The sequence below is a fragment of the Pelobates fuscus genome, chromosome 1 (genome assembly GCF_036172605.1).
Source record: "Pelobates fuscus isolate aPelFus1 chromosome 1, aPelFus1.pri, whole genome shotgun sequence".
In the NCBI taxonomy this organism is placed as follows: Eukaryota; Metazoa; Chordata; class Amphibia; order Anura; family Pelobatidae; genus Pelobates; species Pelobates fuscus.
The window spans coordinates 332,208,457-332,234,687 of NC_086317.1; positions in this window are offsets into that span (position 1 = coordinate 332,208,457).

Sequence of the window (26,231 nt, forward strand, 5' to 3'; positions counted from 1 at the left end):
GCAACTACTAGACTCTGCAAGGTAAGGTAAACAACTGACCAACACATAGTAGAAGGTCAGAGGTGGTTGAGCTCAAGGCACTGCACAACTCATTACAGGTTTCTTAAGGAACCGCAACCAGGAAGACCGAATCTTTAAACATTTAGGGTAGGTTGACCCATAGAAAATTTAAGATCTACCATTGTTGTAATGCACTCGACTTGTTGAATCCAGTCTTTAACCTCTTAGTGACCAGACCGCTTTTCAATTTTCTTGCAGTTTGGGACCTGGACTGTTTTTACAGTTCTGCTGTGTTTGTGTTTAGCTGTAATTTTCGTCTTACTCATTTACTTTACCCACACATATTATATACCATGTTTCTTGCCATAAAATGGTCTTTCCAAATATATCATTATTTTCATCATATCATATAATTTACTATTAAAAAAAGTATTTAATATGATGAAAAAAATGTAAAAAAAACCACACTTTTACTATCTTTGACCCCCAAAATCTGTTACGCATCTACAACCACCAAAAAACACCCATGATAGTTTATAAATTTCGAACTGAGTTTATAAATACCCAATGTTAACATGTTCTTAGCTTTTTTTTGCAAGTTATAGGGAATAAGTACAAGTAGCACTTTGCTATTTCCAAACCATTGCTTTTTCAAACTTAACGCAAGTTACATTCTAACACTGATATCTGTCAGGAATCCCTGAATAACCCTTCACATTTATATATTTTTTAAAAGAGGACAACCTAAGGTATTAAACTTGCGGTATTTTGACTCTTTTCATGCAACCATTTTACCACCAATCTATGCCAAATTAAAAAAAAATAATAATAATTGGAAATTTGTTTGACAAACATAGCAATTTAAGAATACATGTACTCAGAACTTTAACCCCTTAAGGACACATGACATGTGTGACATGTCATGATTCCCTTTTATTCCAGAAGTTTGGTCCTTAATAGTGATGTCGCGAACATAACATTTTCCGTTCGTAAATGGCGAACACTAATTTCCGCAAATGTTCGCGAACGAGCGAACCGGGCAAACCGCCATAGACTTCAATAGGCAGGCGAATTTTAAAACCAACAGGGACTCTTTCTGGCCACAATAGTGATGGAAAAGTTGTTTCAAGGGGACTAACACCTGGACTGTGGCATGCCGGAGGGGGATCCATGGCAAAACTCCCATGGAAAATTACATAGTTGATGCAGAGTCTGGTTTTAATCCATAAAGAGCATAAATCACCTAACATTCCTAAATTGTTTGGAATAACGTGCTTTAAAACATCAGGTATGATGTTGTATCGATCAGGTAGTGTAAGGGTTATGCCCGCTTCACAGTGACAGACCAAACTCCCCGCTTAACGCACCGCAAACAACCGCAAACAGCCCATTTGCACAACCGCAAACTCCCCATTTGCACAAGGTTGGATACCAAGTTAGCCATGTCCCGTTCCTTGTCCTCACTGATGTCATTGAAGGTCTCTTCCTCTACCCAGCCACGTACAACACCAAGGGTCCCTGAAAGGTGACAACAAACCTCCTCAAAGCCACTTTCCTCCTCTGACTCCTCTTCTTCAGACTCCTCTCTCTGCGTGGCCTCTCTCTGCGTTATTATAAGGTGTGTTAAGTAGCACTATTCCTATCAGTTTAATCCCTGTTATGTCCCCTATCAGGGGACGTGTATATGGCATTGATTTTAGGAACCGGGAGATGGAAAAAGATGCTTGGTCGGTCCTCCTACTTCAAATTTGGGGCACTGCGCGTGCAATCTAATGTGCCATCAGATAGGAGTTGTGTGTTAAGTAGTACTATTCTTATCAGTTTAATCCCTGTTACGTCCCCTATCAAGGGGCGTGTATATGGCATCGATTTTAGGAACCGGGAGATGGAAAAAGATGCTTGGTTGGTCCTCCTACTTCAAATTTGGGGCACTGCGCGTGTAATCTAATGTGCCACCAGATAGGAGTGATGTGTTAAGTAGTACTATTCTTATCAGTTTAATCCCTGTTACGTCCCCCTCATCAGGCCTTTTTTAGTTGAATGTATCGCCCACTGTCAGTCCCTTCGGGATCCATCCCTCATTCATCTTAATAAAGGTGAGGTAATCTAGACTTTTTTGACCTAGGCAACTTCTCTTCTCAGTGACAATACCTCCTGCTGCACTGAAGGTCCTTTCTGACAGGACACTTGAAGCGGGGCAGGCCAGAAACTCTATTGCAAATTGGGATAGCTCAGGCCACAGGTCAAGCCTGCACACCCAGTAGTCAAGGGGTTCATCGCTCCTCAGAGTGTTGATATCTGCAGTTAAGGCAAGGTAGTCTGCTACCTGTCGGTCGAGTCATTCTCTGAGGGTGGACCCCGAAGGGCTGGGCGATGCATAGGACTTAAAAAGCCCTGCATGTCCTCCATCAACAACACGTCTGTAAAGCGTTCTGTCCTTGCCGGCATGGTCGTGGGAGGAGGAGGATTACTTTTACCTCTTCCCCTGTTAGAGTCCCGTTGTGCTGTGACACCACCCTTATACACTGTGTAAAGCATACTTTTTAATTTATTTTGGAACTGCTGCATCCTTTCCGACTTGCGGTAATTCGGTAACATTTCAGTCACTTTCTGCTTATACCGGGGGTCTAGTAGCGTTGACACCCAGTACAGGTCGTTCTCCTTCAGTCTTTTTATACGAGGGTCCCTCAACAGGCACGACAGCATGAAAGACCCCATTTGCACAAGGTTGGATGCCGAGCTACTCATGTCCCGTTCCTCGTCCTCAGTGATCTCACTGAAGGTATGTTCTTCCCCCCAGCCACATACAACACCACGGCTACCAGATAGGTGACAACGAGCACCCTGGGATGCCTGTTGTGGTTGGTCTTCCTCCTCCTCCTCAAAGCCACATTCCTCCTCTAACTCCTCTTCCTTACAATCCTCTTCCAGCGTTGCCGCAGGTCCAGCTAGCGATGCTGATAAGGCTGTTTCTGGTGGTGATGGTGACCACAACTCTTCCTCTTCCTCTTCACGCTCATCTACGGCCTGATCCAGCACTCTTCGCAGGGCACGCTCCAGGAAGAAAACAAATGGGATGACGTTGCTGATGGTGCCTTTGGTGCGACTGACTAGGTTTGTCACCTCCTCAAAAGGACGCATGAGCCTACAGGCATTGTGCATGAGCGTCCAGTAACGTGGCAAAAAAATTCCCAGCTCCACAGAGGCTGTCCTAGCACCCCGGTCATACAAATAGTCGTTAACGGCTTTTTCTTGTTGGAGCAGGCGGTCAAACATTAGTAGTGTTGAATTCCAACGTGTCACTGGCATGTTTCGCCGCTGGATATCTGAAAAGTGCACCATGGCCGTGTAGGAACGCCTGAAATGGCCACACACCTTCCTGGCCTGCTTAAGGACGTCCTGTAAGCCTGGGTACTTATGCACAAAGTGTTGTACAATCAGATTACACACATGTGCCATGCACGGCACATGTGTCAACTTGCCCAAATTCAATGCCGCCAACAAATTTCTTCCATTGTCACAAACAACTTTGCTGATCTCCAGTTGGTGCGGAGTCAGCCACTGATCCACCTGTGCATTCAGGGTGGACAGGAGTGCTGGTCCAGTGTGACTTTCAGGCAAGTCGACCCCAAGACGGCGTGACACTGCCGTATCCGGGATGTGGAATAGTACCTGGGGAGCTGGGAGGGGTGCCGTTGATGTGGAGCAAGACGCAGCAGCAGAAAAAGACTCTGCTGAGGAGGTTATGAAAGAGGATGGAGTAGGAGGAGTAGAGGAGGTGGCAGCAGGCCTGCCTGCAAGTCGTGGCGGTGTCACCAACTCCTCTGCAGAGCCACGCATTCCATGCTTGGCAGCTGTCAGCAGGTTTACCCAATGCGCAGTGTAGGTGATATACCTGCCCTGACCATGCTTTGCAGACCAGGTATCAGTGGTCAGATGGACCCTTGCCCCAACACTGTGTGCCAGACATGCCAATACTTCCTTTTGCACAATCGAGTACAGGTTGGGTTTTGCCTTTTTTGCAAAGAAATTTTGTCCGGGTACCTTCCATTGCAGTGTCCCAATAGCTACAAATTTTTGGAACGCCTCAGACTCCACCAGCTTGCATGGTAAAAGCTGGCGAGCTAAGAGTTCAGACAAGCCAGCTGTCAGATGCCATGCAAGGGGGTGACTTTGTGACATTGACTTCTTACGCTCAAACATGTCCTTGACAGACACCTGACTGTGGGCATATGAGCAGGAACTGCTCAAGGCGAGAGACGGAGTGGCGGATGGTTGAGAGGGGGCAAGGAGAACAGCAGTGGTTGACATCGCTGAAGATGCTGGACCAGGAGGAGGAAGGCGGCTTTGAGTTTGTGTGCTGCTTGTACTCATGTGTTGATCCCATAGGCATTTGTGATGTGCGATCATGTGCCTTCGCAAAGCAGTTGTACCTAGGTGGGTGTTGGACTTCCCACGACTCAGATTCTTTTGGCACAGGTTGCAAATGACATCGCTGTTGTCAGAGGCAGACATACAAAAAAAAATGCCACACTGCTGAGCTCTGCAATGACGGCATTCTGGTGGTGGCAACAGCATGCGTTAATTGGCGTGCTGTCTGGCTGACCCCTGTGCCGATGCATGCTGTCTGACTGTGCCACTAGCTCCTAGCGACGACCTCCCCCTGCTTCCAACTCGTCTCCTCCTCCTCTCTGTATCCCCATCTGAACTTCCCCCCTGTTCTTCTTCTCTTCTAGCGGGCACCCACGTGACATCCACGGACGCATCATCATCATCAACCGCTTCACGTGTATCTGACAACTCAGCAAAGGAAGCAGCAGCGGGTACAACATCATCATCATCACACCGTACGTCCATGTGTGTAATGCTGCCTGACTGAGACATATCCCTGTTATCGACATCCTCTGGCAATAATTCTAGGGCCAAAGGGAATCACAGCACCATGACCACGACGGCCCCCTGCGGGGTGGCCTGCCTCTGCCTGTCATTTTTTTTCGATTAGTGGTACTATGTGTGCAAGCTACTGTGACAACACATATGAGTGGCACTGTGCACTGGCACAAGTTGGCAGAGTAGACGCTGTAGGCCTGACACACACGCTTGCAGACAACTAACTGCTATTCAATCTATTACAGTCAAAATTGCATTATTTTTTTTAAATGTACACTACTGTTACACCAGATATGAGTTACACTGGTGTGACACTGTGCCCTGGCAGGCCCTGAAACGCACACGTGTGAAGGAAACTGACTGCTATTATTTCACAGTCAAATTTCTAGTTTTTTTTTTTTAAATGTACACTACTGTTACACCAGATATGAGTTGCACTGGTGTGACACTGTGCCCTGGCAGGCCCTGAAACGCGCACGCGTGAAGGAAACTGACTGCTATTATTTCACAGTCAAAAAAGTGTTTTTTTTTTTTTTTTAAATGTACACTACTGTTACACCAGATATGAGTTACTCTGGTGTGACACTGTGCCCTGGCAGGCCCTGAGACGCACACATGTAAAGGAAACTGACTGCTTTTATTTCACAGTCAAATTTCTATTTTTTTTTTTTTTTTTTTTTTTAAATGTACACTACTGTTACACCAGATATGAGTTGCACTGGTGTGACACTGTTCCCTGGCAGGCCCTGAAACGCACACGTGTGAAGGAAACTGACTGCTATTATATTACAGTCCAAAAAGTTTGCTTGTTTTTAAATGCAAGCTATCGTGACACCAGATATGAGTGGTGGCACTGGGCAAGTGGGCACAGTGTACGCTGTGAGCCTGACACACACGCTGGCAGGCAGGCAACTGCAATTAGATTACACAGGGGAAAAAAAAAGCAGACTGATGTTCTAGCCCTAAAAAGGGCTTTTTGGGGTGCTGTCCTTACAGCAGAGATCAGATGAGTCCTTCAGGACTGTAGTGGACACGGAATACACTAGCCTAGCCTCTCACTAAGAATGCAGCTTCCGAATGAATCTAAAATGGATGCTGTCCAGGAGGTGGGAGGTTCTGGGAGGGAGGGTCTGCTGCTGATTGGCTGGAATGTGTCTGCTGACTGTGAGGTACAGGGTCAAAGTTTACTGAATGATGACGAATAGGGGGCGGACCGAACATCGCATATGTTCACCCGCCGTGGCGTACGCGAACAAGCTATGTTCGCCAGGAACTATTCGCCAGCGAACTATTTGGGACATCTCTATTTCAAGTGACATGAGTGCAGATAAGACAAAGGTTTAATAGAAAATAGACACCATTCTTGCAGAGAGTCATAAATATCTTTCTGAAGATCAGAGTGAGGGGAGACAGTGCAGAAGATGATACACTTTATACATACACACACACAAATATATACAGGGAGTGCAGAATTATTAGGCAAGTTGTATTTTTGAGGATTAATTTTATTATTGAACAACAACCATGTTCTCAATGAACCCCAAAAACTCATTAATATCAAAGCTGAATATTTTTGGAAGTAGTTTTTAGTTTGTTTTTAGTTATAGCTATTTTAGGGGGATATCTGTGTGTGCAGGTGACTATTACTGTGCATAATTATTAGGCAACTTAACAAAAAACAAATATATACCCATTTCAATTATTTATTTTTACCAGTGAAACCAATATAACATCTGACATTCAAAAACATAACAAAAACAAATCAGTGACCAATATAGCCACCTTTCTTTGCAAGGACATTCAAAAGCCTGCCATCCATGGATTCTGTCAGTGTTTTGATCTGTTCACCATCAACATTGCGTGCAGCAGCAACCACAGCCTCCCAGACACTGTTCAGAGAGGTGTACTGTTTTCCCTCCTTGTAAATCTCACATTTGATGATGGACCACAGGTTCTCAATGAGGTTCAGATCAGGTGAACAAGGAGGCCATGTCATTAGATTTTCTTCTTTTATACCCTTTCTTGCCAGCCACGCTGTGGAGTACTTGGACGCGTGTGATGGAGCATTGTCCTGCATGAAAATCATGTTTTTCTTGAAGGATGCAGACTTCTTCCTGTACCACTGCTTGAAGAAGGTGTCTTCCAGAAACTGGCAGTAGGACTGGGAGTTGAGCTTGACTCCATCCTCAACCCGAAAAGGCCCCACAAGCTCATCTTTGATGATACCAGCCCAAAGCAGTACTCCACCTCCACCTTGCTGGCGTCTGAGTCAGACTGGAGCTCTCTGCCCTTTACCAATCCAGCCACGGGCCCATCCATCTGGCCCATCAAGACTCACTCTCATTTCATCAGTCCATAAAACCTTAGAAAAATCAGTCTTGAGATATTTCTTGGCCCAGTCTTGACGTTTCAGCTTGTGTGTCTTGTTCAGTGGTGGTCGTCTTTCAGCCTTTCTTACCTTGGCCATGTCTCTGAGTATTGCACACCTTGTGCTTTTGGGCACTCCAGTGAAATATGGCCAAACTGGTGGCAAGTGGCATCTTGGCAGCTGCACGCTTGACTTTTCTCAGTTCATGGGCAGTTATTTTGCGCCTTGGTTTCTCCACACGCTTCTTGCGACCCTGTTGACTATTTTGAATGAAACGCTTGATTGTTCGATGATCACGCTTCAGAAGCTTTGCAATTTTAAGAGTGCTGCATCCCTCTGCAAGATATCTCACTATTTTTGACTTTTCTGAGCCTGTCAAGTCCTTCTTTTGACCCATTTTGCCAAAGGAAAGGAAGTTGCCTAATAATTATGCACACCTGATATAGGGTGTTGATGTCATTAGACCACACCCCTTCTCATTACAGAGATGCACATCACCTAATATGCTTAATTTGTAGTAGGCTTTCGAGCCTATACAGCTTGGAGTAAGACAACATGCATAAAGAGGATGATGTGGTCAAAATACTCATTTGCCTAATAATTCTGCACTCCCTGTATATATATATATATATATATATATATATATATATATATATATATATATATATATATATATATATATATTTGTAGTTGGGGACAATAAACCATACTTATAATAGGTTAGATATATGAACAAGTCGGTTGTGGTGTGCCAAAACTGACGTATCAGGTAGGCCTGTAATAAAAGAGGGCCCACCTGGTAATAGCATGTAGATATGGGGAGTGGTGGGAGGGATGAACCTGGAGGCATCAGCCCTGTGGAGTAGAGGGCCTGTGCTTATATAGCTGGGTAACCCCTCCCACAACTTCAGGCTCCGCCTTCCAATTCGTAGTCGGGGACAATAAGCTGTATTTATAATAGGTTAGATATATGATCAAGTTGGTTGTGGTGTGCCGAAACCGACGTATCGGGTAGGTCTGTAATAAAAGAGGGCAAAAAGGTTGAATGAAAATTCACTTTATTATACAACTTACATAGCAAGAAACTTAAAGGCTTGTCTTAATTCTAGCTCTGGTTGTGGTATGTATGTGGAATACACTGCGGATTTCCATCATCCTAATCTTTTAATGATGTGAGCTGGAATGTTTTGACTTGATGCGACGGAGGCTGCCCCTATTCTGAACGAGTGTCCTGTAAAGGTATTTGGGTTAAGACCCAACCTAGTTAAGAGAGTTCTGATGTAAGAGATGAATTTGGCTGTAGTGAGTAGTTTGCCCTGTATAGTGAATAGGGCCTTGTTCGGATTTATGTCAACGAGTGATGCTACATACTGGTCGATTATTACCACCGGGCACCACTTGTTGGCCGTGGGATAGTAATTTATTTCGGTAGGTGGTCCTTATTGGTTTGTTTTAGTGTGAGTAATGATGAGAATGTAATGGTCTGAATGTTTGTTTAGGTCGGAAATTCTTAGATAACTTTTGCAGGATGTGATGTTGTCAGTAGTGAACTTGTTGGGCCGTAGGAACCCATAAAATGCGAGGTAACTGCAGTTTTGATGGTGAGATTCGTATCTGGTTTGAAGGGGTTGGTGTCTAATATATCGGATAGCGCCCGGAATATGGGACCGTCTATAGGTTGTCTTTTAGTTGTAGTGGGGTTGTCTAGATGCTGTATGCCTCTGAGCATATTCTTCACTGGGTAGGAGGACATGAATGGTTTGATGCTAGGATACGCACTTAATATATGGTGTTGTATACCCGTGATGTAGAGTTTTATGGTGTTTAGGGAGAGTTTTAGGTGAAGGTGGCAAAAGGATATAAATGTTACTATGGAATCCAGAGAATATACGTCTGCAATCTGATATACAGAGGTGCATTTGTTATAGACTGCAAAGGCTCTATTATATGATTTGGTGGTGTTGACTGAAAGGCCAGCGCTAGCCAGCAACCTGCTGTGCGACATTAAGCGGGTCAGTCCAGGATTAGGTCTTGGAACAAGGGGGTTGGCACTGGCGTTATGTCGGCCAACGGGTGGGCTTAGAAGAATCTCTGAAATTGAGAGCGAGACAAGGCGGTTAGTGCACATAGTTTTAGTATGTGCCCTAAAACAAATTGAGCAGATGTGCAGTAGCCTGCACGAGCTAAATCCGCAACTGCCAGAATTGAAATTGTTGCAGATTTGCGCCTTTCCTAGAAATATGATAGGCCTGCCCAACTTGTCTTTGTGACCTCTGTGTTCCGTGGCTGACGATCCGGAGGGGGTACGGCTGGTGGTGGGGAGATTTGGATCTGACGGACACAAGTTGGTGGAGTGGGACACGGAGGCACATATGGCGCAAGATGGGGGCTTCAGACCCGCAAAGTGGCGACAGAATAGTTCAGTGTCAAGCCTACTCCAGTTTGTGTGTATATTAAATTGTGCTAGGGAAGCTGCAGCTTTGGCCGAAAAAGATTTATGGTAGTCGTAGTAAGCAAAACCACCATACTTGTGTCCCAGATCCACCAACTTGTGCATGTATAAGTCCAATTCTTCCCTACGGTGAGGTGAGGTGGAGCAAATTACATCACGGTATAGTCCAAAGGTGAGCACGAATTCAGGGATAGTGAGTTTGCGATTAAGTCTGGGATCTCTGACTTTTAGCACGACCGACAGATCCCCATAATTGTACGACTTGTTCTCCATGACATCCTGGGAGGCAATTAGCAGGGAAACCGGATTGATGTCCTTGCCCTCCAGGATGTCTTTACGAACGGTCGGGGGTACTAGGTGCGCAGGGGTGATTATGTGGGTGGAAGTGCCGGGAGTGGGGTCAAAAAAGATGGGATTACCGTGTGAAGGAGAGGGGGTGGGGATGTCCAGTTTCTCTAATCTCACGCTGACGGTATTGATGGAAGTTAGTAGGGCCACCATCATGTTCTTCACTTCGGTGAAGTTGTCTGCGTTGGACAGTGGCATTGTGGCACAAGGCCTGGGAGTGCCGGAGCTAGAAGTTAGGAGTGCAAGGCAGTGAGGACGCCGCTCGCCAACATACACAGGAGGGGGAGAACCAAGGGTGAGTGCTGCGAGCGGCTTGCAGCCTCCCCTAGCAGCCGCCCGCGGAACCCTGACATTACCCCCCCCTCGAAGACCGCCCAGAGGGCGGGAAGCAGAAGGCTTCAAAGGAAAACGCGCATGGAAGGAGCGAACCAAAGAGGGCGCGTGCAAATCAGAAACAGAGACCCAAGACCGCTCCTCAGGACCATAACGCTTCCAATCCACCAGGTACTGCAACCGACCCCGAGAAAAACGAGAATCGAGGAGAGCAGCCACCTCGTACACGTCACTAGAGACTGCGCGGAGGGAATCGGGTCGCCTGAGAGGACCAGAGAACCGATTACAGAGCAAAGGCTTCAAAAGGGAGGTGTGAAACGTGTTAGGTACACGCATGGAAGGAGGCAAGGCCAGGGAGTAGGACACGGGATTCACCCTACGCAATACCCTATAGGGGCCAAGGAACCTGGACGCAAATTTAATCGAGGGGACCCTGAGGCGGAGATTCCTAGAGGACAACCAAACCCTATCACCCGGAGCATAAGTAGGAGCCGCACACCTACTGCGATCAGCGAATCTCTTCTGAGCAACCGCTGCACGAGAGAGAGCAACATGGACCTGATCCCACATCTTCCATAAGGAGGTGAGGTGCTTGTCCAAAGCAGGCATTCCCTTGTCGGAGAATACACCGGGAAGGACAGAGGGTTAGAACCCATAAGCAACCATAAGAGGACTTAAGCCAGTAGACGAATGTGTCACAGTGTTCCTGGCGAACTCAGCCCAGGGAAGAAGATGAGACCAGTTGTCCTGGTGTGCATTCGTGAAGCAGCGTAAATGCAACTCCACAGACTGATTAGCCCGCTCAGCAGCTCCATTAGATTGTGGATGATAGGAGGACGTAAACGACAAGGAGATCCCCATCTCAGCACAAAAGCCCTTTCAAAATCGAGAGACAAATTGAGAACCCCTGTCGGATACGATATCCAGTGGTATACCATGCAACTGGAACACCTCTTTGGCAAACACCTGAGCCAACTGAACCGCCAAAGGAAGTTTCTTAAGCGGAATAAAGTGCGCCATTTTAGAGAACCTATCTGTCACAGTCAAAATTACTGTCTGTCCATCAGAGGAAGGAAGATCCACAATAAAATCCATGGATAAGTGGGTCCAGGGTTTCTTGGGTACAGACAGGGGCATCAGGAGTCCCCGGGGTTTAACATTAGGCGACTTACACTGTGTACAGACACGACAAGCCTGCACATAATCCACCACATCTTGTTTAAGTGAAGGCCACCAAAACTGTTGAAGGAGACCCTTGTACGTCTTGGTAATCCCCGGATGACCAGCAGTTTTGGCGGTGTGAAATAAAGCTAACAACTTTTTTCTGTCTTTTACTTTCACGTATAGTCTACCAACGGGTGTCTCAAAGGGTGCTTGGGTTTGGTATGTCTTGATACCATCAAGGAAAGGAGACAAAATAACCAAATGAGTAGCAGCTATAATCTGAGACACTGGTACAATGGGTTCGGGAGCGGGGGCAATAGACCCCAAACGTTCGTACTGTCGGGAGATAGCATCAGCTTTGACGTTACGGTAACCAGGCCTATATGTAATAACGTACTGAAAGCGTGAAAGAAATAAAGACCATCGAGCCTGCCGAGAGGACAATCTTTTAGCACCTTCCCCTGCCGGCCTCGGCCCATGGCCACCGCGGCCCACCGGGCATTTGCCCGGTGTGCCTGATGGCCAGTCCGGGCCTGTGGGCCATACAGTCTCGTTGACAAGATTCCCCCCAGGAGAGTATATCTAAACAACCCCAATCCAGTATTGGGTTGTGTTTAACTAACCAGGGAAAACCCAGAACGATGGAAGCAGTTGGGGAGTCGATTATTTGGAAGGTTAACCTTTCCTTGTGCAAAGCACCCTTAGACATAACTATTTCTTGGGTTTCGTGGGTCACCAGAGGTTTCTCAAGTGGTCTACCATCTATGGCCTCAACGGCCAAGGGTGTGGCCTTTTGGATCAAAGTCAGGGCTGCGGTTTTAGCAAAGTATTCATCCATAAGATTGTCTGCCGCACCTGAATCGATCAAGGCTTTGGATGTTATAGTGGTTTTATTGACCAAAAGAGAAACCGTAATAAACGTTCTGTATATGGACACGTGAGGGTACAAAGTCATAACACCCGAGGCCGACCCCTCTCTAGGCCTTAGGTGCTGGAGTTTCCCTGTAATTTAGGGCAGGCATTACAGTGGTGCCCCCTCTTTCCACAATAAAGACATAACACCTCCCTTCTACGATATGCTCTTTCAGCCTCAGTTAACCCCGTAGCACCCAATTGCATGGGTTCTGGGGATGGTTGTTTAGGAGCGGGTAAAGCTAGTAATGCAGTACTGGGTAGAGCAGGTAACTAGTGATGTGCCGAACTGTCCGCCGGCGAACAGTTCCCGGCGAACTTAGCGTGTTCGCGTTCGCCGCGGCGGGCGGACACATGCGCAGTTCGATCCGCCCCCTATTCGTCATCATTGGGCAAACTTTGACCCTGTGCCTCTCGGTCAGCAGACACATTCCAGCCAATCAGCAGCACTCCCTCCCTTCCACACCCTCCAACCTCCCTCCCAGCATCCATTTTCGATTCATTCTGAAGCTGCATGCTTAGTGAGAGGAGGGAAAGTTTAGCTGCTGCTGATTAGATAGAGAAATTGATAGCTAGGCTAGGGTATTCAGTGTCCACTACAATCCTGAAGGACTCATCTGATCTCTGCTGTAAGGACAGCACCCCAAAAAGCCCTTTTTAGGGCTATAACATCAGGCTGCTTTTTTTATTTTTTTTCCCTGTGTAATGTAATTGCAGGTGCCTGCCTGCCAGCTTCTGTGTGAGGTTCACATTGGATACTGTGCCCACTTGCCCAGTGCCACCACTCATATCTGTTTTAACAATTGGTTAAGCTTTAGATTTAAAATAAATAATTTGTTTTCACTGTAATAGAAGAGCAGTTGCCTGCCTGCCAGCTTCTGTGTCAGGTTGGATGCCTTGCCCATTTGCACAGTCAGTGCCACCACTCATATCTGTTTTAACAATTGGTTAAGCTTTAGATTTTAAATAACTATTTTTTTTCACTGTAATAGAAGAGCAGTTGCCTGCCTGCCAGCTTCTGTGTGAGGTTCACATTGGATACTGTGCCCACTTGCCCAGTGCCACCACTCACATCTGTTTTAACAATTGGTTAAGCTTTAGATTTAAAATAAATAATTTTTTTTCACTGTAATAGAAGAGCAGTTGCCTGCCTGCCAGCTTCTGTGTCAGGTTGGATGCCTTGCCCATTTGCACAGTCAGTGCCACCACTCATATCTGTTTTAACAATTGGTTAAGCTTTAGATTTTAAATAAATATTTTTTTTCACTGTAATAGAAGAGCAGTTGCCTGCCTGCCAGCTTCTGTGTGAGGTTCACATTGGATACTGTGCCCACTTGCCCAGTGCCACCACTCACATCTGTTTTAACAATTGGTTAAGCTTTAGATTTAAAATAAATAATTTTTTTTCACTGTAATAGAAGAGCAGTTGCCTGCCTGCCAGCTTCTGTGTCAGGTTGGATGCCTTGCCCATTTGCACAGTCAGTGCCACCACTCATATCTGTTTTAACAATTGGTTAAGCTTTAGATTTTAAATAAATATTTTTTTTCACTGTAATAGAAGAGCAGTTGCCTGCCTGCCAGCTTCTGTGTGAGGTTCACATTGGATACTGTGCCCACTTGCCCAGTGCCACCACTCATATCTGTTTTAACAATTGGTTAAGCTTTAGATTTAAAATAAATAATTAGTTTTCACTGTAATAGAAGAGCAGTTGCCTGCCTGCCAGCTTCTGTGTCAGGTTGGATGCCTTGCCCATTTGCACAGTCAGTGCCACCACTCATATCTGTTTTAACAATAGCTTAAGCTTTAGATTTTAAAGACATCATTTTTTTTCACTGTAATAGAAGATCAGTTAGTTGTCTGCAAGCGTCTGGGTGTCAGGCCTACTTCAGCGTGTGCTCTGCAGACCTGTGCCAGCGTGCTTTGACAGTTGCCAATCATATCTGGTGTCTCTTTCGCGTGCTTTTACAAAGAAAAAAGGTTTCCAGTGTAAGCTAATAGCAGACAGTCAGTGTCCTTCAAGCGGCTCTGTCAGGCCTTCCTTCAGCTTGTGCCCTGCACAACCCTGCCAGCGTACTTTGACAGTTGCCACTCATATCTGGTGTCTCTATAGCATGCTTTTACAACCAAAATGTTGTTTCCACTGTAATAGAAGAGCAGTTGCCTGCCTGCCAACTTCTGTGTGAGGTTCACATTGGATACTGTGCCTACTTGCCCAGTGCCAGCACTCATATCTGTTTTAACAATTGGTTAAGCTTTACATTTAAAATAATTATTTTTTTTCACTGTAATAGAAGAGCAGTTGCCTGCCTGCCAGCTTCTGTGTGAGGTTAACATTGGATACTGTGCCCACTTGCCCAGTGCCACCACTCATATCTGTTTTAACAATTGGTTAAGCTTTAGATTTAAAATAAATAATTTGTTTTCACTGTAATAGAAGAGCAGTTGCCTGCCTGCCAGCTTCTGTGTCAGGTTGGATGCCTTGCCCATTTGCACAGTCAGTGCCACCACTCATATCTGTTTTAACAATAGCTTAAGCTTTAGATTTTAAAGAAATCATTTTTTTTTCACTGTAATAGAAGATCAGTTAGTTGTCTGCAAGCGTCTGGGTGTCAGGCCTACTTCAGCGTGTGCTCTGCAGACCTGTGCCAGCGTGCTTTGACAGTTGCCAATCATATCTGGTGTCTCTTTAGCGTGCTTTTACAAAGAAAAAAGGTTTCCAGTGTAAGCTAATAGCAGACAGTCAGTGTCCTTCAAGCGGCTCTGTCAGGCCTTCCTTCAGCGTGTGCCCTGCACAACCCTGCCAGCGTACTTTGACAGTTGCCACTCATATCTGGTGTCTCTATAGCATGCTTTTACAACCAAAATTTTGTTTCCACTGTAATAGAAGAGCAGTTGCCTGCCTGCCAGCTTCTGTGTGAGGTTCACATTGGATACTGTGCCTACTTGCCCAGTGCCACCACTCATATCTGTTTTAACAATTGGTTAAGCTTTAGATTTAAAATAAATAATTTGTTTTCACTGTAATAGAAGAGCAGTTGCCTGCCTGCCAGCTTCTGTGTCAGGTTGGATGCCTTGCCCATTTGCACAGTCAGTGCCACCACTCATATCTGTTTTAACAATTGGTTAAGCTTTAGATTTTAAATAAATATTTTTTTTCACTGTAATAGAAGAGCAGTTGCCTGCCTGCCAGCTTCTGTGTGAGGTTCACATTGGATACTGTGCCCACTTGCCCAGTGCCACCACTCACATCTGTTTTAACAATTGGTTAAGCTTTAGATTTAAAATAAATAATTTTTTTTCACTGTAATAGAAGAGCAGTTGCCTGCCTGCCAGCTTCTGTGTCAGGTTGGATGCCTTGCCCATTTGCACAGTCAGTGCCACCACTCATATCTGTTTTAACAATTGGTTAAGCTTTAGATTTTAAATAAATATTTTTTTTCACTGTAATAGAAGAGAGCAGTTGCCTGCCTGCCAGCTTCTGTGTGAGGTTCACATTGGATACTGTGCCCACTTGCCCAGTGCCACCACTCATATCTGTTTTAACAATTGGTTAAGCTTTAGATTTAAAATAAATAATTAGTTTTCACTGTAATAGAAGAGCAGTTGCCTGCCTGCCAGCTTCTGTGTCAGGTTGGATGCCTTGCCCATTTGCACAGTCAGTGCCACCACTCATATCTGTTTTAACAATAGCTTAAGCTTTAGATTTTAAAGACATCATTTTTTTTCACTGTAATAGAAGATCAGTTAGTTGTCTGCAAGCGTCTGGGTGTCAGGCCTACTTCAGCGTGTGCTCTGCAGACCTGTGCCAGCGTGCTTTGACAGTTGCCAATCATATCTGGTGTCTCTTTAGCGTGCTTTTACAAAGAAAAAAGGTTTCCAGTGTAAGCTAATAGCAGACAGTCAGTGTCCTTCAAGCGGCTCTGACAGGCCTTCCTTCAGCTTGTGCCCTGCACAACCCTGCCAGCGTACTTTGACAGTTGCCACTCATATCTGGTGTCTCTATAGCATGCTTTTACAACCAAAATGTTGTTTCCACTGTAATAGAAGAGCAGTTGCCTGCCTGCCAACTTCTGTGTGAGGTTTACATTGGATACTGTGCCTACTTGCCCAGTGCCAGCACTCATATCTGTTTTAACAATTGGTTAAGCTTTACATTTAAAATAAATATTTTTTTTCACTGTAATAGAAGAGCAGTTGCCTGCCTGCCAGCTTCTGTGTGAGGTTAACATTGGATACTGTGCCCACTTGCCCAGTGCCACCACTCATATCTGTTTTAACAATTGGTTAAGCTTTAGATTTAAAATAAATAATTTGTTTTCACTGTAATAGAAGAGCAGTTGCCTGCCTGCCAGCTTCTGTGTCAGGTTGGATGCCTTGCCCATTTGCACAGTCAGTGCCACCACTCATATCTGTTTTAACAATAGCTTAAGCTTTAGATTTTAAAGAAATCATTTTTTTTCACTGTAATAGAAGATCAGTTAGTTGTCTGCAAGCGTCTGGGTGTCAGGCCTACTTCAGCGTGTGCTCTGCAGACCTGTGCCAGCGTGCTTTGACAGTTGCCAATCATATCTGGTGTCTCTTTAGCGTGCTTTTACAAAGAAAAAAGGTTTCCAGTGTAAGCTAATAGCAGACAGTCAGTGTCCTTCAAGCGGCTCTGTCAGGCCTTCCTTCAGCGTGTGCCCTGCACAACCCTGCCAGCGTACTTTGACAGTTGCCACTCATATCTGGTGTCTCTATAGCATGCTTTTACAACCAAAATTTTGTTTCCACTGTAATAGAAGAGCAGTTGCCTGCCTGCCAGCTTCTGTGTGAGGTTCACATTGGATACTGTGCCTACTTGCCCAGTGCCACCACTCATATCTGTTTTAACAATTGGTTAAGCTTTAGATTTAAAATAAATAATTTGTTTTCACTGTAATAGAAGAGCAGTTGCCTGCTTGCCAGCTTCTGTGTCAGGTTGGATGCCTTGCCCATTTGCACAGTCAGTGCCACCACTCATATCTGTTTTAACAATAGCTTAAGCTTTAGATTTTAAAGAAATCATTTTTTTTCACTGTAATAGAAGATCAGTTAGTTGTCTGCAAGCGTCTGGGTGTCAGGCCTACTTCAGCGTGTGCTCTGTATACCTGTTCCAGCGTGCTTTGACAGTTGCCAATCATATTTGGTGTCTCTATAGCGTGCTTTTAAAACCAAAATTTGTTTTTCACTGTTATAGATTGAATAGCAGTTACTTGTCTTCAAGCGGCTCTGTCAGTCCTTCCTTCAGCGTATCCTTCAGATACGATCCACATATTCCCAAACAGACTCTTGCAAAATGCATCCTTCGGATGTTAACACTTTTGGTAAATCCTGGCAAAGATGACTGCTATAACCAGACTCTGGCGTGGCTGTAACTTTAAACTGCTTTATAGAGAACATGTGAAGGAATCCCTTCCACACACTTGAGTCTGCTGGATCTGTGAGTCTAGTATCTGGATCATACAATTTCTTGTTCTTCTTTTCAATGCATGAAGAATGTTGATTGCCATTAGTTATATGGTGTTTCCATATTTTCTCTGGTTTCTTGGTAATTACCCATTGGCTTAAGTCAGCATCACCTGGGGGGTTTATCAGCCCTTTGCATATAAGGCAGTCCTGATCTAAAAGGTGGCTCTTGTGTTGGGATGTTGTGTCCCTTTTCTCTGAGATGCAATCCTGCTGAGAATCCTGAGGCTGCCACACAGAATCAGAAAGATCCTCTAGGGTCAAGTTCTGATCGGGCACGGTATCAATTTCAATTAACCCCTTGTGTGTCAGCTTTGTCATCTGAATCTGGTATGGCTGTCTTTCCTCTTTCTCGATTAGTTCCAGTGCATGTTTTCTCTTTTGAATTCTCCAGTTGGTCAGCTCCTGTGCAGCCATTTACGTTGCACTCATTAGAACCAAACACTGTGGGGTGATTTATGGCCCCCACCCACCGCGCAGGGGTGGGGGCCGAGGGGGGGAGGACAGTAGGTCCCCCCATTGTGATTTATGGCCCCCACCCACCGCGCAGGGGTTGGGGAGGACAGTAGCTCCCCCCAGTGTGTATCATGGGCTTTGAGGACAGGTGTCAATCCATACCTGCCAAGTGACTCTATGTAGGGGTAACAGTCCCTATTCTGCTCTGTGTCAGTGTGTATCAGGGGTTTTGAGGACAGGTGTCAATCCATATCTGCCAAGTGACCCTATGTAGGGGGAACAGTCTCTATTCTGCTCTGTGTCAGTGTGTATCAGGGATCATTAGGATAGGTGTCAATCCATATCTGCCAAGTGACCCTATGTAGGGGGAACAGTCCCTATTCTGCTCTGTGTCAGTGTGTACCAGGGGTTTTGAGGACAGGTGTCAATCCATATCTGCCAAGTGACCCTATGTAGGGGGAACAGTCTCTATTCTGCTCTGTGTCAGTGTGTATCAGGGGTTTTGAGGACAGGTGTCAATCCATATCTGCCAAGTGACCCTATGTAGGGGGAACAGTCCCTATTCTGCTCTGTGTCAGTGTGTATCAGGGGTTTTGAGGACAGGTGTCAATCCATATCTGCCAAGTGACCCTATGTAGGGGGAACAGTCTCTATTCTGCTCTGTGTCACTGTGTATCAGGGCTGGGCTTTGAGGACAGGTGTCAATGTTAGGTGATTTCTGCCCTTTATGGATTAAAAGCAGACTCTGCATCAACTGTGCAATTTTCCATGGGAGTTTTGCCATGGATCCCCCTCTGGCATGCCACAGTCCAGGTGTTAGTCCCCTTGAAACAACTTTTCCATCACTACTGTGGCCAGAAAGAGTCCCTGTTGTTTTTAAAATTCGCCTGCCCATTGAAGTCAATGGCGGTTCGCGCGGTTCGCCGGTTCGCGAACATTTGCGGAAGTTCGCGTTCGCCGTTCGCGAACCAAAAATTTCGGGTTCGCGACAACACTACAGGTAACACCTGAGTATTCATCCGTCTTTGACTATGCCTCTCTCTTATACGGTTGTCTATAAGAATTATATAGTCTATAACATCATCCAGAAGAACAGGCAATTCCCTGGATGCTATTTCATCCAGTATGTAGGCGGCCAAACCCTCCTTAAAGGCTGTTACGAGGGCGTCATTATTCCAAACCACTTCAGCTGCTAGAGTGCGGAATTCGATAGTATAATCCGCTACGGATCTGCTACCCTGTCGAACCCTAAGCAGAGCTTTGCCAGCAGAGGCAACCCTACCAAGTTGATCAAACGTGCGTTCGAAAGCCGTCAAAAAATCCGCAAAGGACATAGGAGACGGATTCTCCCACATGGGGTTGGCCCATGCCAAAGCTTTCCCAGACAAGTGGTTTATCAAAAAGGCAATTTTGGATCTGTCAGTGGGATAGGAACGTGGATTCATCACCAAATGGATATCAATTTGGTTGAGGAAACCACGACACAATGCTGGATCACCGCTATAGCGCTGTGGCGGCGTCATATGAACTACATGAGCAGGAACGGGTAGCAGAGTGGGAATGGGTTCGGGCACAGCAGCAGCCTCCTGAACGGCAGGTTGCAAGTGTGCAGTACGAGCCAGTATGGTTTGTAAAGCCTGGGCAAACTGATCCATACGGTGGTCTAAACCATCCATTCTAGCCTCCTGATTAACTAATAGCAGGTTCCATTATGGCCCTGTTGTAATGTCACGATTCGGGGAACCTGACACGCTAACAAGTCACAGAGAGGAAAAGGTGCCGTACCGGTCCTTAGAATGGCCGGGTTAAGCACACCAAGAATAGTCAGGAGACAAGCCGAGTAAGGGGAGCCAGAAAACAGGAGAACGAGAAACAAGCCAAGGTCAAAGGGATGGAGAATACAGGAGAGTCGGAGAAACAAGCCAAATAATCGATAACCAGAGAGAACTACAAGCAAACAGCAATACAGGTATCAAAGACCACAACAGGGCACTGAGGGGCAGGGAAGGTAAGTATATAAACCCTGTGGTTAATTCTGATTGGATAAGTTCCAATCAGAATTAACAATCACACGTGGGAGATATCTATACCTCCCACTGTGATTGTCATACTGTGACTTTAACGCCGGGTCACGTGGCTGACCCCCACGTTTGCATAAATGTGCTGTCTCCCAGCGTGCAGCGTTATACACGCTGCCGCTGGGGGACGAGAAGGAGGATGCGAGCTGCGTGCGAGGCAGTGAGGACGCCGCTCGCCAACATACAGAGGAGGGGAGACAGGTATAAGGTCTCCAGGGTTCCCCTTTATAGCTTATGAGGGCCCTGTGGCTAGATTATAAGTGCTCTGAGCTAAAAACCCAAGCATGAGAATCATCAGTGGAGGAGCAGTAAATTGGAATGAAACTAGAACATCCTGCATAGGAATTCAAATTGCATTAGATCAAATCAAAGTAAAAAGAAGAAATGCATTATAATGTTGAAAAAAATAGTATAAACAACATGCGGAGCATATTCTAGGTTAGTAAGTGACAACGGAGCAAAGTTTAGACCATATCCAGTAAGGTGAAAACAAACCCGAGATTATGGATCTTTTCCGATAGGGACTGATGGAGTGTCCCAATGTTTCACGACGTCATGAGTATGGATACAGGTTTCCCTGACAGGTGTAGATTTCCTTTTTCTGCTGATGGTCTGCCAGTGTTGTCTCTCGGGTACCTGGGTTTCATGGTTAAGAAAGGAGCTACATACCAATCCAGGATAGAAATGGAACGAAAATGCTTATATGCAAAACGGAAAGACTGAAAGGATAGAATGAAGATTTGCAACAGGGTTGATGTTCCAGGAGGGATAAGTCAAATGGCAAATGATTTAGGTAAATTAGAAAAATGATCAGAGCTGTGACAACTGACATTTGATGTGGATAAGTGCAAGATAATGCATCTTGGGCGTAAATACCCAAGGGCAGAGTATAGAATATTTGATACATTTCTAAACTCAACATCTGAGGAAAGGGATTTAAGAATAATTATTTCAGATTACTTAAAGGTAGGCAGACAATGTAATAGAGCATCAGGAAATGCTAGCAGCATGATTGGATGTTTAGTGAGAGGAATTTGCAGTAGAAAGAGAGAAGTGCTCATTCCATTGTACAGAACACTGGTAATACCTCACTGGAGACTATATTTAGAAGGGTATTGATAATTTAGAAATAGTCCAGAGAAGGGCTACTAAACTGGTTTATCAATTGCCGGATAAAACTGCCCAGGAAAGGTTAAAGGGACACTCTAGGCACCCAGACCACTTCTGCTCATTGGAGTGGTCTGGGTGCCAACTCCCACTACTCTTAACCCTGCAAGTGTAATTATTGCAGTTTTTTATAAACTGCAATAATTACCTTGCAGGGTTAACTCCACCTCTAGTGGCTGTCTATTAGTCAACCACTAAAGGGAACTTCCTGGTTTCTAGCACAGGAAACCTATGCTAGAGCGTCGCTGGATGTCCTCACGCTGTGTGAGGACCTCCAGCGTCGCTCAAAACCCCATAGGAAAGCATTGAAATGATTTTTCAATGCTTTCCTATGGGGAGACGTAATGCGCATGCGCATTAGGTCCCCTCGGCCGGTGGGCGAGATCAGTCTCGCCCACCGGCCGACGCAATGGATAGGAGGAGCGTCGCGGAGGCGGAAACAGCGTCGAGGGATATCACCGCTGCCTCAGGTAAGTCACTGAAGGTGTTTTTACCCCTTCAGTAACCGGGGATTGGTGGGTGGGAGGGTCAGGGACCCTCCAGTGCCAGGAAAACGGATTGTTTTCCTGGCACTGGAGTTTCCCTTTAAAGGATCGTAACATGTATAGCTTAAAGAAAGACAGGGGGGATATGATAGAATAGACATTGAAATACATAAAGAGAATCAACACAGTAAAGAAGGAGACTATATTTAAAAGAAGAAAAACTAGCATAACAAGAGAACATAGTCTTAAATTAAAGGGGCAAAGGTTTAAAAATACTTTTTAGGAAGTATTACTTTACAGAGAGGGTCGTGGATGCATTGAATAGCCTTCCAGCTCAAGTGGTAGGGGTTAACACCGTGAGGAAGTTTAAGCATGCATGGGATAGGCATTATGATATCTTAGATTTAAGATAAGTCCAGGAACTAATGAAAGTATTTAGAAAATTGAGCAGAATAGATGGGCCAAACGATTCTTATCTGCTGTCACATTCTATTTTTCTATGTAGAACTGAAAGGCTGAAAATCATTATCCCAATGGTACCTGATGCCTTTTGTGTAGAGAGTCTGTTAATGTGTGCCAGGACCTGCGTGCTTGTACAGTTGTGAAGGAGAGATCCTGGAAAATTCTAGATTCCACATTAATGAGAGCCTGGATATCAGCCATTCAGGTGGCTCAGAGTATGTTTTCTCTACTGGAGAAATACTGTAAGCGGCAAATAAGGTTGCTGGTCTGTGATGGTGATAAACCCTCACGTTTGAGAGTCCTGTGAATTCTGTAAAACTTAAGCAGATTGTCGCTGGGCCTCGGTAGTATGGTGTTAAGAAGGTTTGCACTAGGCCAAGTCCTCCTTGTCAGTTTCAGGGTATCCACTAATGCGTATGTTTTTGCATCTGGCTCTATTATCAACATCCTCTAAGGAGCAAAGCATAAAGGTGAGGTTAGATGTTAACGTACCCACCTGTTTAGAGAGTGAAGAGACGTGGATAAACACTTGATCCTTGTTCTCTTCCAGGTCTGAGACTCAGGCCCCATTATGGCATATATGTGCACCAATTTTATAGAGCTTTGTATGGAAGGAGACCTCTAATTTTGCTAACATGCTGGTCATGTTATTCTTTCAAGGTAAATGCCTGTATAATTTATGGGTATGCCTGTCAGATACGAATGTAGAGCAGTTGGATGGTGCACGGACCAGAGGAGAGAGAGAAGGGAGCTGACAGGAGCTGCAGGAAAGGTAAGTAACAGCTTACTGCCAGCCCCCAACAGGACCGTCGGGCTTGTAATGAGCCCGGTGGTCCTGTCTGTATTATGGCAATGTAAGTTGCCATAATACTGACAATTGACTCGAGTATAAGTCGAGTTGAGGTTTTTCAGCACAAAAGAGTATATACGGTAGGTAAAACAAAATAAAGGCACTACAACAGATAAAAATCATCCAAATAAAAAGTCCACATAAAACACGCATTCCAACCGGCAAGGTCTTCTCAGTCCATCATATCCGTTTTATATTTCCCAATCAGACAGTAAATTCAGCGTCAGTTACTGGCGCTCTTTCCCCTATTCTGGGTTGTGTGACCTCTGACTACTATGGAGTACCCTGTGTTTGCACCTATGCACATGTCTCCGGTGCCAAATTGGGATCGATAGATTCAGCCCCTGTGGCCAAAATGTCCAGAAATTTTTTATGTTAGAGATGACGAGTTCTGTTCTCCATGAAGCCTCGGGATACACATCACCTCCAAATGCTTTTTTGTTCCCCTTGTCAAATCGATAACGCATTGCTTCATGGGCTCAAAAGTAAGAAAGCTTAGTAGTGTGCTGCCATCCACTACAGCAGTGTAGCTATGCCCCCCATCTTATTATGTTATTATACATATAGATTTGCATTTTGCTTTTTATGAGTATATTGTTTTATGTCTTTTTTATTATACACACTATTAGAAATGTAATTATATGAAGGTTCAATGTTATGATGTCATTATTAAGTAATCTCTTTGTTTTGCTTGATTGCTTTTGTGTATGGCACTTCAGTTGTGAGTGTTATTTGACTGTGTTGCTAGCTTGAAAAGGATCTGTTAGAAGCTAAAACATTGCTGCACCTTGTCCAGTAAAGCCTACTTGGACTTAATACAAGTGGACAAACCTTATTTCTATTTTTAATATTTGTCATGGACAATATTCCTATGAGCCACATGAATGACTATTGGATGATCTGAATGAGCCAAATCACAATGTGTTGGACACATGTTTCCATGGTGCACTATTCTAGAAATGATGGAAATATTTAGATTATATGTATTCTCAGTAGAGTGCATAGAGGAGATTTTAAACTAAAAATATTAATATTTTGTTAATTGTATTCATTTTAGTCTATCTCTCAAGAGAAGACACAACACAAGCTTTTAAAATGACAGATTAATGGCCTAGAAATTATTATCTTCAGTTCTCTCATCTCATTGCACTTCTCACCAATTAGAGTCACTAGAAGTGATTGTGTTCAGCATCTACTCTGTTTTAATTGCTAGAATATTCCTTTTGTGATTTGATTTGATGAGAAAATTGATGTTCTATATTAAGGAAGAAATTGTAGACTTGGAATTCTATATTTTTAATTCATTTATTTAAAATGGTAAGGTTTCAGCTTTACAATTACATGCTATCAATATGCATCTTTTTCAAAACTGAAATTTTCATAATATTTTTTTCTAATACGGAAGTAAATTAAATCCTACACTTGTGTGTAAAAAAATGCAATGTATCAGCTATTCAAAACACGTAAGGTAATTTCACATGTAGCAGTCAAGTGGATACCATTATAGTATGCACTGATATGTGTAAAAGGAGAAATCAAAATTAGGTTCAGCTCAGAAACATGGTGAACATTTACAGGACAGACTGAATTTTTTATAATTAAATCTTTCACTACTAAAATCTTGTAATACTGTTACGACTACTATATGACCCAACACGCAAAACTATGATAACACAAACAACGTATACTGGGTCTTAGAATGGCTGGACTTAATGTAAAAGAGAATGTCAAAGTAACAAACCAAGGTCGGGGATACAGAATGTGACAATTTTAATATACTAGCCAAAGGTCAGGTTACCAGAAGTATGGAAAGTCAAAAGCCAGAAAATATTACCAAGAACACACTATCTGACAACCAACAAGTGGAAACCACGGCAGGGCATTGAGAAAAGGAATTACAGGGTTTAACACCTTAGTGACCAGAACATTTTTCAATTTTCTTACCGTTAAGGACCAAGGCTGTTTTTACATTTCTGCTGTGTTTGTGTTTAGCTGTAATTTTATTCTTACTCATGTACTGTACCCATACATATTATATACTGTTTTTCTCGCCATTAAAAATGGTCTTTCTAAAGATACCATTATTTGTATCATATCCTATCATTTACTATATAAAATTACAAACAATAAGGAAAAAAAAAAACTTTTTCTAACTGTGACGCCCAAACTCTGTGACGCCCAAACTCTGTTACGCATCTACAACCGCCAAAAAACACCATGGGGGTAATTCTCATTCCTGGGCTACCATACACTCTCAAAGGCAACATTACCAATCTGACAAATTTCAATGTGAAAAACTGAACATCAAGTCTTTTATTTGACACTGTAACTTTCAGTTTGAGTGTGAAAAATGCAAAAAAAGTAACTTTCAATGACAATATCATCACTGTGATATGTTTTACTGTTTTAAAACACTAATATTTGTGTTCAGCGAAATCTACTGAGTAAAACAATAGCCCCTAATGTACAGGTTTTATGGTGTCTTGGAAAGTTACAGGGTTAAATATAGTGCTAGCAAATTAAATTCTCTGGACTTTAGGCCTGGGTTGTCAGGCAGGTCCCCCAAATTGCAATCAATAAAATTACTTAATTATGTAAAAATACTACGTAAATATGCATGTGGAATTTAAATATATATACATATTTATATATTTGAAGTCTACGTGTATATTTATGAAATTAGTTATGTAATTATGTATATGGACATATGTATATTTCATATTATTTGTATTTATTTATATAAACATAGATAAATATATATACATATAATTTAATTCATTT